We start from the raw sequence: 13,609 nt of genomic DNA on the forward strand, positions 1-13,609 counted from the left end.
TGCCTGATTGTATCAGACAAATAACAGAAAGCTTCTCAGGTGATAGGCTCCATACCATGAAGGGATTTATAGGTAACAATCTTCCTCTTGAATGTGCCAAAGGTGCTTTTTCAAGAGGCAATTTGACTTTCGGGTGATCTTTGAAGACATTTTGCTTCTCATCTAAGAAGCTTTTTCAGCTCTGACTGGATGGTAGGGAATGGAAGAATTCATATTCCTTGTAGACAGCTGGCCATTTGCATTCTTTTATAGTCATTGATGTCACTTGGAGGAGTTTTGGCTGTGTCCTCAGGGTCACCTGAGTAGTGCAAACAGGTGTGGAGCATTCTTGGAACTGCTGAAGGGGCTGTGCTGTGGAGTTTTTTTTTTCTGCAGGATGTTTTCTGCCCTGTCTCCCTTCACTGTTGAATATAGATGCAGACTGTTTGGGAATGAGTCTAGGTTGTCTGCATATCAAGGGCATGAGTCTGGGTTGTCTAAAGTGCAAATGGTTTCTGAAGTGTGCAATTTTTCTGGATATCTGTTCATACTCCTGTACCATTTGAAGGCTGCTCATCCCATAGCACATAACTAAATGTTTATAAAGATTTTCAGTCATCTGGGTCATGGTTCTTTCAAAACTGCTTTTTCAAAAGTCAACTGGACTCTCTTGTTTTCCTTTGAAAATGTTTTGCTTCTCATCCAGGAAGCTTCTTCATCTGTGACTGGATGGTGGGGAATGAAAGTCCAGTTGCCTCTTTAAAAAGCACCTTTGGAATAACGATGACCTCGATGACTGAGAATCTTCATTGACGTCATCTTGGAAGCCTGGAAGCTGACTGATAACCAGTGTAGCTTGTAAAACAGCAATAACACATGGACATAATGAAAAGCACTATTACTGCCCATGTCACTGGATTTTGGACAATCTGTAGCTTCTGGGTAGTCTTCAGGGGCAGCCCCATGTAGAGCACATTATAAGAGTACAACTGTGACATAAATGGTCATTTGAAGAGTTTCTTGGTTGAGGAAAGAGCACAGCTAGTGTATAAAGTGGAACTTTGTATAAGGTCAACTTGTGCAAAGGCCCTCCTGGCCATACCAGCCCCATACCTTTTGAACTGCAAATCTAAGAGTAAGCAAGCAAGCAAGCAAGTTCTGTGCTAATCTGAAATGGAAAAATGCTATCTATGTAAGACCAAAAGTGAAAATGTCTTAAGCCCAGCTATCCCAAATAACCAGAGAAACTTAGTCTTGTCAGGATTGTGGCTGAATCTGTTGCTCCTCATTCAGATAAGGCCTGCCATCAGACACTGGCTCAGTACATTAATAGTGTCACCTGTGCAGCCCAGGATTGAGATGTACAATAAAATATCATTAGCATACTGATGATACTGGCTCCTTAACTGTTGTTTATCAAAAGAGGTGAGGCTCTCAGACCTTCAGGTGTACTCCAGGTTAGGGGCTGTGCATGTGATCTATCCCTTCCTATCCACACAGTCTGAAACTGACTGCTGTCCACCTTTGAAGTAACACATAAGGCAGCTTCCTCTATTCTAAATCATCATCATATATAAGAATGATATTATTAACCCACGGCATTTTAGTACACCTATAAAATGGGCCCTTTGGTATATTTATGTTTTGGAATTTAAAATCTGATCGGAAATAGATCAGGCTCTTTTTGTTTATTTTGCCTGTCTGGTAAATATATTTTTATCAGAAAATGTAGTGAAAAAAGCTGCTGATTGGGAGACATCGAGTCACTTCATTATCTCTTCAAAGTTTCAAATAATATAGTCAGGGGAGAATGCTGCATTGCACAGCTTCTCCATTGATGTCAATGTGATAAAAGATTTATATTACAAAATGTGTGTATAAAGCATAGTCTCTAGTGAGAATGAAAAGCAGAATGATTTATTCTTCTGAATAATTTTAAGCATCACCAGTTTGGTTAACAGAACAAATTTGCCAATAGATATTAACTCTTACATTCCTTACTACACCAAGAAGTATTGTCTAAAGTTACAAGATGATGAGTACAGCAAAGAGAAGAAGTAAATTTAATTTCTGGGGGGGGAGGGGATTTTAAGGTGTGGGGAGAAAAAAAACCTAAGCAGAAATATACTTCAAACTGGTTTAGTTACCATGTAAAATATTGATGGTGCTGACTAATGTACATTTCCTAAATTAAAAATGACATCAATTCCCAGATGGATTGCAGTGAAGTTTTAAGATTGAACATAAACTGTCAACTTCCGTTATCAATTCTTGAAATGACTGTAGAATTCTTCATTGTTGTTGTAGATTCAAAAACTGTAGTCAGAAATGATGGTTCTTGTGTTTGATGCATTTTTGTTTGCGTGTTTGTTTATTCTATGCCTTTCTGGCCAGAAGTGATGGAAAGCTATTCCACTTCATATTTTTTCAGACTTCAGTATGTTTGAAGCCAGCTAACTGTATCATACTGCTGATTGTTTCTACAAATAACATTTGAAGAGTGCCTCACAGACATTTTTCTGAATGTTATTGTCTTGGGAAAGAATATGGCTGAGAGAGGGATTATAACAGTACTTTTTAGCTAATTTTGGTTTTTAGAGACTTGTTGCAAGTTTCAATAATTATTATTAGTGCTGAAGGAAAAATCAAAATAATAGCACAATGAGCTTTTCTGCATTTCAAGATGACTTCATGTTTGTGTTTTTCAAACAGCAGTACTTGAAGAACCTGAGGTGATTTCAGAAGGAATTTATAGTAGGACATTAAACACTGCCTAAGACTTTTAGCAAACTTGAATAATAAATAACCATTGTGTAGTTTTGGCTTTTCACATGAATCAAATGTCTCATTTTTTAGAATCACACAAGAACCCATATGATGCTTTGGTGTATTATTCAGCTTCACCCCTTGAAACAGAAAATCTTGGGTTTCATGTGATGTTGTACTAGGTCAGGGACCTGCAACCTTAAACACTCAAAGAGCCATTTGGACCCATTTCCCACAGAAAAGAAAACACCAGGAGCCACAAAACATGTATGGGGGTGGCGAACTCAACATCACTCCCACCCAGTCACATGATTCCCCCCCCAGTCACACCTACCCAGGTTTTGTGGCTCCTGGTTTTTTTCTCTCTTGACTCTCTCTCCCCCCTCAGGTTCATTTCTGTTTTTCTCTTTTTCCTCCCCTTCTCCTTTCTTTCTTTTTCTTTCATTCTTTCTTCCTTCCTTTATTTCTTCCCCTTCTCTCTCATTTATTTCTCTCTCTCTCATTGTCTCCCTCCAGCTCTCTCATCTCTCCCCCTCCCTCTTTCCCTTCTTTCTCTCATTTGTTTCTCTTTTTCTTCTCTCTCATTCTCCCCCTCCATCATTTTCCCATTTCTCTCTCTCTTTCTTTTTCTCACCTTCTCTCTCTCTCTCTCTCTCTCTCATTTCTCTCTTTTTATCTCTCTCATTTTTTCTTTTTCCACTCCCTCTTTTTTTTCTTTCCCTTCCTTTTCTCTCTCATTTGTTTCCTTCTCCGTTCCCTCTCTCTTTCTCTACCTCCAGATCTCTCTCATTTGTCTGTCCCTCTCCCTTTCCCCCTTCTCTCTCTCCCTCTCTCTCATTTGTTTCCCTCTCCTTTCCCTGTCTCTCTCTCATTCTCTCCTCCAAGCTCTCTCTCTCTCTCATTAGTTTCCTTCTCCTTTCCCTCTCATGAAAGGGACCATGTCTTTTGCAGGCAGCTCAGCATCTGCTGTGATGCCCTTTGGGTCAGCTCAAGAAGGGAGGAGGTGTGGCAAATGCAGAAAGGGAAGAGCTGTGGCTCTTCCTGCACAGTGCAGCCAGCTACTCTGAGCAAACAGTAGCAGCAGTGGGTGGAAGAGTCACCGTTGCCGCCCCATGTTCCTGGCCCAGGACGGTATCCTGCTTGTATGTGTGTGCACACACATGAAAGATAGAGAGATGAGAGAGAGAAAGGGGAAGAATTCCTTGTGCAGCAGGAGGCGAGGGCTGCCTTGAGTGCAAATGTGGAATGAAGGCAGGTACAGGACTGCTTTGCTCTTGCACTAAGTCACTGGCCATCACCTTGTCATGTCCCCCTCCCCGCTCCCACATCTCTATCTGACAGGCACAAGCTCCAGCCCAAAGTGGCAGGAGGCAAGGGCTGCATTGAGCACAAATATGGTGCTTCACTTCCGCACTAAAGCTTCGGTGACCCTCCTCATCCTCCTTCTTCTCGCGACCCCTTGGCCAGTTGTGGCAAAGCCAGGAAGGTTAGCATGAGTGGACAGATCCTTCTCAAGTGAGCAGCCGAGCTCTGCCAAAGACACCAGTTGCAGCCGGGTTGAGCCAGTGTCTCGGGGTGGAGAACAAGTGGCTGAGGCATGCCCAGCACCAATAAGGGCTGGAAGAAGCTCCAGCAAGAGTGAGGTGCTGGAGAATCAACTCCAGCTGCTTCTCCATCCCCCACCATTGCCATTACCTTCTCAGACAATGGGAGGGGAGAGCAAGGGGCAGCTAGTCAGTGTTGGGATCACCTGGCAGGGAGCCACAGAAGAGGGCCCAAAGAGCTGCATGGGGCTCCAGAGCTGCAGGTTGCTGACCCCCATACTAGGTCAAAACTGCAGGATGGAATGAACAAAAAGAATGACCCTGTTCTAATTTTGGCAAGTTGAATAGTGATAAGGTTTGAAAGAAACAAAGGGGTCCGATCTTGACATTTGTATTTAGAAGAATAATTTGGCACATCTATCTTATTCCCCCAAGACCTTATTTTTGTCTTTTGTTAAACTAAAACAAACTGTTTGTTACTCCAATAGTAACAATGGGTTTGTTTTAACATCATGCACTGCGAAATCACATAGGCATGGTAGCCCACTAAACTGATGGAATTGAAGCTACTTATTTAAAACAATCTCCTTTTATGAACTATGATTCTCAGCATCTTTCGCTCTTGGTTATGCTTAATGAAATCACTGTGCAAAATATCTAGTTAAAGATTATTCAATCCTACTGTATTTATAATAGCACTAGGGTGTATCATTGCGAAGAATCTACTGTAATCCAGAAATAAATCAATAAGTTAGACATAGCATACAATTACAGGAAAAAAAAGGAGAAAGAGGGAAGAATATTGGTTTTTTACCCACAGCCCTAACTTGGAATAAGATTATGTTCCTATTCAATTTAATCGAGACAGCCTTAATATGATGCCACTGCAAAATATGGTGCTGAAACTTTTATCTGTGAAATCTATTTAGTAAATTTAGCTCAAGGGCAGTCCTTGCTAACACTTCTATTTACAGTTGTTCGGGGTGAATCTTCCACCTTTGTCCTATGCTGTTTATTTGTAAGCTGAAGACAAGTGCAGACATATAGGATCATCTAGGTCTATTTAATCAGTCTGTGGAAACATTGAGTCTATTCCTGTGAGCCATCAAGTAGTATCCATAACAATTTTAGTTTTCACTTGTCAGCCTACAGTTATGCTAAAGAGCACCTCTGCAACTTCATTTTCAAAAAAACCCATTCTCCCGACCTCCTGCTACATTCAATGGCTGATTTCATGCCAGTCAGCTTGATAATTTCACTGTGCAATGTAGGCATGCTTATTCACAGAGGTTAGTTTGGGGGCAACAAGGCAAAAAACAAAAACCAAACCTAGTTATGTGCTGTTGTGATGCTCCATCTTGCAAGATTTTTTTTTTGAAAAGCTTCCAGCAAACTGTCAGGAAGAAGGACAAAAGTTTACACAAACTGTGACTACTCTACCAAGATAAAGTTTTTTTTAAAAAAGGTAGATTAAAAACTTATCATGTGTAGTGTTTTCGTATTGTGGATATATGTATTGTGAAGCTTCTCCCAGCAAATGATTGACTAACTCCGAGAAAGGACACAAATCTCACATTTGGAGTTCAGAAATGTGGATACACAAACTTTTCTGCTTTATATTCACACATAAATCAAGGTGGCATGATTCAGTTTCCTTCCACATATTCATGCTTCTGTGTGGTGGTGTGGCCAATGACTTTCAGCACATTCATAAAGAAAGCCACCAGAAACCATATTCCTTATCTTTATAAAATTTAAATGATGTCCCCTAGAAATCTGGCTTGATTTAGTATACATCTTATTCCAGATCTCACAGCATATTTTACATTCATGCTTCAGTCTTAGAAGTGATTTGTGGATTCATATATGTGCAAATATTGCATGGCAGAAGAGGACAACAAGTCAAACTCCAGAATAATTTAAGTGATAATTCTGTGAGCACACCAAAGGCATAATTTATAGTGTCTTCATAAAAAACAGCTCATATTGTAAGAAGCTGTCATGGTCTGAGTCCATATATGACTTTCTGCAGATAGGAAGGACAAGGTAAGGATAAATTCTATGGTTGGGATTTTTCTCACTCATTTTTCTTCCAACTTCTCATTTAAGTCTTCCATCCATGTTATGAACAAGCTGTCTAGAGTGCCGTGTGAGACCATTTGGTCAGCTTTTGTTTGATTCAGGTTTTCATGAGAACTGAAGATTGCCTACAGATAATACAAGTAAATACTTAAGATTTATTCCTCTGCTATGTGAGGCTTTAAAAGGAGAAAGGAAACCAACTTGCTTGATGATCATTCTTGAAATATGAAAACTTGCAACCCTGAATTAACTTAATCAAGATGGTGTTTGAACATGGAATTTTTATTTTACATTTGACCCCTGTATGGTTAAGGGAACAATGACAGAGAAGATCATGAAAATGAATTAAGCTTTATTTTATGAATAACATACCTGATGATTGAATCTTGCTTTGATATTTATAATGAAAAGATGTTGCTTTACTACAAATATATAGAAGAAAAACGCTTTTGGGGAAAAAAAATGATTTAGAGTTTAGAAGCCACCAAGATAAAGCTTTATTTTGAAAATTGGCATATGCATTTTAAAAATAAATAAGACAAAAATAAATCTAGTTGGTGACTCCCAGCAGGTTAAGCTTATGGCAGCCTTTGAAAATAGTCTTATCTAGAAACTTATTCCATGGCAGAGATTCTCAGCATCTGTCAGCTTTGTAAAACATGTTTAGTGCTCTATGCCAAATATAGGAGCAGCTCTTCCACTTTCCAGATGTGTTAATGGGTCAAGATCTGCAAGGTTCAATGCACACATTTCACATCTTAAAACTACCCAATCTCCTTCAATGTAATGCCCAAGAGAGACTGGTAGGTCACATGTGGTGACTCCAGAGATCTTTGAAGTTGGGTGGCTAATCAATTTGAATGAATTGATCAATTTTGCACCCTTATTGAGAGCATGCAATATTTAAGGAAGGATTTTGGAAGCCAAATGGAGGATTTGTCAGGCATATAAGAATAGGTAGGAATGGGATCAGTTTCCTTTAAGCTGTTATTCAGGAATAGCAGATGAAAAAATCAGGAAACATGCTTGGTATAATTCTTGGTTGACTTGTCCAAGCAGAGCCCAATGACACAAAGTGAAATTCAGTTTCTTTTTAATATTTTTCTTTAAAACTCTCTCTCTCTCTCAATCATGGAGAACCATGTCAGCATGTAGGCAGTTGCAGCTGCCCAGGTTATTAAAATTTAAAAATACAGTCTTCTTTTCTACAACAAAATGATGCTTATTTCTAAGACTTTGTTAATCATTCAGAGGGAGCTTCCTACCTTCAGAAAGCTAGTCATCTAAAGTTATCTATATATCCTAAGGACATATGAAACAGTTACAATCCAATTTTAACTCTTACTTTAGGAGTCAGACTAGTCAAAATAATCTAGTTTTAGTGCAGTTCCCTTTGTTCAATGGCTTTGATGCAGGAAAGAGGGGAAAAGGCATTTGGCCCAAGTATCCAGATGGAAATAACTGTGGTTAGAATGCAGTTCTGCAGGCTATCTTTGTCCACAATTTGGAGGTCGATCTTGATGATTAGGATCTGATCTGATCAGATCAGATAGAACAGAATAAAAGTGGAGTGGAGTAGAATAGAATTCTTTATTGGCCATGTGTGTTTGGACACTCAAATAAAGACATCAGGATAGAGTAGGGTAGGGTAGGTAGAGTAGAGTAGAGTAGAGTAGAATAGAATAGAATAGAATAGAATAGAATAGAATAGAATAGAATAGAATAGAATAGAATAGAATAGAATGTTTTATTGGCCAAGTTGATTGGACACACAAGGAATTTGTCTCCAGTGCATAAGCTCTCAGTGTATTTAAGGTCCTTTGAATTGACCTTGGCTGATCTTAGAATGCTAAACAAGGCTGGACATGGATGAAATTTCAATAAGGAATCTTCAGGAAATTTCCTAGTGGAGGCTAAGCTTAAAGGTTCAAAAGCATCCCATAAAAAAGCAATGGAATACTGTTTCATTGTTCCCAAGAAAACTACACTGCTCAAAAAAATAAAGGGAACACAAAAATAAGACATCCTAGATCTGAATGAATGAAATATTCTTATTAAATACTTTGTTCATTACATAGTTGAATGTACTGACAACAAAATCACACAAAAATTATCAATGGAAATCAAATTTAGCAACCCATGGAGGTCTGTATTTGGAGTTACACTCAAAATTAAAGTGGACAAAAACACTACAGGCTGATCCAACTTTGATGTAATGTCCTTAAAAGAAGTCAAAATGAGGCTCAGTGGTGTGTGTGCCCTTCACGTGCCTGTATGACCTCCCTACAATGCCTGGGCATGCTCCTGATGAGGTGGCAAATGGTCTCCTCCCACACCTGGACTAAAGCATCTCCCAACTCCTGGACATTTTGTGGTGCAACGTGGCGTTGGTGGATGGAGCGAGACATGATGTCTCAGATGTGCTCAATTGGATTCAGGTCTGGGGATGGGGCAGGCCAGTCCATAGCATCAATGCCTTCGTCTTTCAGGAACTGCTGACACACTCCAGCCACATGAGGTCTAGCATTGTCTTGCATTAGGAGGAACCCAGGGCCAATCGCACCAGCATATGGTCTCACAAGGGGTCTGAGGATCTCATCTCAGTACATAATGGCAGTCAGGCTATCTCTGGCGAGCACATGAGAGCTGTGCGGCCCCCTAAAGAAATGCCACCTCACACTATTACTGACCCATTGCCAAACCGGTCTTGCTGGAGGATGCTGCAGGCAGCAGAACATTCTCCACAGCGTCTCCAGACCCTGTCACGTCTGTCATATTTGCTCAGTGTGGACCTGCTTTCATCTGTGAAGAGCACAGGACACCAGTGGCGAATTTCCCAATCTTGATGTTCTCTGGCAAATGCCAAATGTCCTGCACGGTGTTGGGCTGTAAGCACAACCCCCACCTGTGGACATCGGGCCCTCATATCACCCTCATGGAGTCTGTTTCTGAGTGTTTGAGCAGCCACATGCACATTTGTGGCCCACTGGAGGTCATTTTGGAGGGCTCTGGCAGTGCTCCTCCTGTCCCTTCTTGTACAAAGGCCTCCTCCACATCTCCTGATGTACTGGCCTGTCTCCTAGTAGCGCCTCCATGCTCTGGACACTACGCTGACAGACACAGCAAACCTTCTTGCCACAGCTCGCATTGATGTGCCATCCTGGATGAGCTGCACTACCTGAGCCACTTATGTGGGCTGTAGACTCCGTCTCATGCTACCACTAGAGTGAAAGCACCACCAGCATTCAAAAGTGACCAAACCATCAGCCAGAAAGCATAGGAATTGAGAAGTGGTCCGTGGTCACCACCTGCAGATCCACTCCTTTATTGGGGATGTCTTGCTAACTGCCTATGTTTTCCACCTGTTGTCTATTCCATGTGCACAACAGCATGTGAAATTGATTGTCAATCAGTGTTGATACCTAAGTGGACAGTTTGATTTCACAGATGTGTAATTGACTTAGTGTTACATTGTGTTGTTTAAGTGTTCCCTTTATTTTTTTGAGCAGTATATTTGAAGGCACCAGGAGTTGAGTTCTACTAGAGAAAATCTTTACTTGATGTACAATAGCTATGATACTATTAATTCTTCTTCTACTACTAGTAATAGACATTTGTGCTTTTCTGCACTAGAATTTTTAATCATCCTAATAATTGTATCTGTTAGGAATATAATCTAACAGTTGGGTTGATACTACATAAATCATGTAACAATGCTATACCTGTTTCTTTAAATCATGCTGTAAAATGTGATTGGTTGCTGTTTCCTCAATTGGCCATAAGATAGAGCCAGAATCACTGTTAGATGCTGATCTGATCTGAGTGTTTGGAAGCTGGCTGTTAGAAGTGCCATATAGTGATCAGCATGAGCTATTGTAAGTTTTGCAACTGCTAGCAAAGTTTGTGTACCAGACTGATAATATGATTATGGACTATGTTATTTAGATTATTCCTTAACTGAAAGATGTTGATGACTGACTGTCTTAACCGTGTATGACTTGGACTGTTTGATGGACTCTGATACCTCTACTTCTATGAAAGTAAAAGCCTATTTAAACTGCAGTGTCTCTGTATGCTGGTTTGTGTGTTCTCCAACACAACTCTCACAACACTTCTCTGAATGCACTCGCTCTCCCAACAGGGAGTTTACCTAACACTGGTTATAGCCTCAGGTTATACCAGACGTAGCTAAAGGAGAGTTGGTGTTGATACGCAATACCGCATACAGACAGCTGTTTCGTTAGTGATTGTTACTATCCTGGATAAGATGGCGAGCGACCCATCAACAAGCCTATCGATGATAACCCAGTTGGATGGAACAAACTATGTTTCCTGGTTTATGAAGTGCAGTCTACTCCTGCATAGGGAAGGTTTATGGGATGCTGTACAGAATCCACCAGATGTAACTGCTTGGAATCCAGATAATGATGATGATGCCAAGAAGATAGCAGATTTTCACCGATGCAATGAATGGGCATTGTGTATAATTGGCCTAACACTGAATTACCAACAACTAGTACATATTCATGGAGAAAATTCTGCTGCAAGATGTTGGGAGAATTTGAAGAGGATTTATGTACGTGATACTGTAGGTGCACACATCCATCTCACATGCAAACTGTTTAGGGCACGTCTTCTGAGAGGTAGAGATATGTTAGCTCATTTAAACTTTATGAAAGGGATTTTTCAGGAGCTACATGAAAAAGAACTAATTTTTTCTGAGCTACATCAAGTTTATATCATACTCTCCTCGCTGGATGAGAGTTATCATGTTTTTGTATCTTTTCTTGAAGTCCTAACTCGAAATGAACTAACATTGACTGACATTACTGCACGACTGTTGGAAGAGTCAAGAAGGATGGAAAGAGAATAACTGAGAGAGAAACCACCACAACATGAGGAGTCACCATCTATTGCCTATACTGTTAGAAAATATTTTTCTTGTGGGGCTAAGGGACATATAGCTAGATTATGTAAAAAAGCAAAACAACAGAATGCCGGAAGAGCTAGAAAAAATGCTAATGTCAACTTAGGTATGTGTACTTTGGCTATGTCTACCAATGCACCTGTAAACCATGATTTGTGGGTTATTGATAGTGGTGCATCACAGTGCATTGCTAGAGATAGAAAAAGGTTTGTAAAAATGACCATGAGCAAGGAACATGTATTTTTGGCAAATGGATGGAAGGTGAGGGTGTCTGGTGAAGGTAAGGCATATTGTTCATTCCTAAATGAGCAGTTACCAATGTTATATGTACCTAACCTAAAATTCAACTTACTATTGTTTAGGGCTCTGGTTAACATTGGCTATGTGGTAACCTTTAGGGGAGATATCTGTATTATTGAAAAGGAGGGTAACAGGGTTCCTGCTACTTTAAAAATGGTTTGTATGTTATACCAGATGGCCAGATGGCTAACACAGCTTATCATAATGTTAAACCCCATGATGAATGTATACATTTACTACATAGACACATGGGGCACATTAATTTCAAGTCGCTGCAACAAACTGTTAAGTTGGCAGAGTGAGTAAAAATAAAACCATGCGGAAAATATTTAAACTGTAATGTTTGCAATCAGGAGAAAAGCAAAGTTACTCCAGCAAACAGACTGAATGGTTTTAAAACAAAGGAACCTCTGGAGGTTGTTTTTGCTGGTATAATAGGACCTAAGAAACCCAGTTTGGGAGGTACCTGTTATGTTTTGAGTATCATGGATCATTATTCACGATATGGTTTCTGTTACTTAATGAAAAACAAAACAGAAACGTTTCAGAATTTCTTTAATTGGCTGAGGTTTGCAGACAGAAAAATGAAAGCCAAGGTAATTACTGTAGTTACTGATAATGGGATGGAGTTTACCAATTATAAATTCCAAACAATGTTAAAAACAGCTGGAATCGAGCACAAATGTTCTGCTCCTTAAAGGCCACAACATAACTTGTTTGCAGAACGAAGAGGGCAAACATTACAGGCCATGGCTCGAACTATGATAGCTGATTCAGGTTTGCCAGAAACACTGTGGGGTGAAGCTATGATGTGTAGTAACCATGTTTTAAATAATGTGGTGAATACAACAATCAGTGAATCACCATTCACTAGGTGGCATGGCAGAAAACCAGATTTGAGTTATCCACATACATTTGGAGCCCCAGCATGGGTGCATATACCATCACAAGTGAGACTAAAAGGGCAACATAGAGCTCAACAGTTGTTTTTTGTAGGATATGAGGCTAACCACAGATCATTTAGGTTTTGGGAGAAATGCACAGCTAAGGTTTACTGTAGCGCTAGTGCTAGGTTTATAGAACACGTGGGGTGGAATGAATTAGAAACAAATGATAATATAATTATCAACACCCAAGTAGTCCCTAATGATGAGGTAGTAAAACCAGTAATTAAAGAAATTAAGGAAGAAGTACAGTTACAGGATGAACCAGAAGAACAAGAGTAGGTTATACTGGGGAGTCCTGAAATACCTAGACGTTCAACTCGTGTAACGAGACCACCTGACAGGTATCAGGCATCTATAGCATGTCAGGCAAATAAGGTTCCTGCTAATTACCAAGAATTAACTCTATATTCAACTGAGGAACAGAAATCTTGGAAAGATGCAATGGAAAAGGAATTAAAATCATTGGAAAAGTTAGAAGTATATGAAAATGTAAAGTTACCACCAGGTAAACATGCCATTGGTTGTAAATGGATTTTCAAAATTAGAAATAGTATAGATGGGACTGTAACCCATAAAGCCAGGTTAGTTGCACAAGGGTTTGCTCAGTCAGCCAATGACTATGATGAGGTCTTTGCACCTAGTTTAAAGGCTACAACATTACATACAGCATTAGTGTGGGTAGCTAAGAATGAATATATAGTTAATCATTTAGATGTAGAGACAGCATATCTTCATGCACCATTGCAACATACTATATATTTACAGAAGCCTGCAGGATTCAAAACTGATAGTAAAACTGATTGCTGGAAGTTGAAAAAGTGTCTTTATGGCTTGAAGCAATCAGGATATGAATGGAATCCATGTATAGTTAAAGAGTTAACTAAGATAGGTTTTAAAGCTGGCATGGCTGATCCATGTTTGTTTAAGAAAGAAAGTGATGGTGTGATTTCATTGTTGCTATTGTTCACTGATGACATAGCAATAATAACTAAAACTGAGCAAGAAGCTATGAGGATTTTAACACTTTTAAGGACGCAGTTCAGTATAAAACATCTCGGTGAGAT

This window comes from Thamnophis elegans, chromosome 4, assembly GCF_009769535.1.
Source record: "Thamnophis elegans isolate rThaEle1 chromosome 4, rThaEle1.pri, whole genome shotgun sequence".
Lineage (NCBI taxonomy): Eukaryota > Metazoa > Chordata > Lepidosauria > Squamata > Colubridae > Thamnophis > Thamnophis elegans.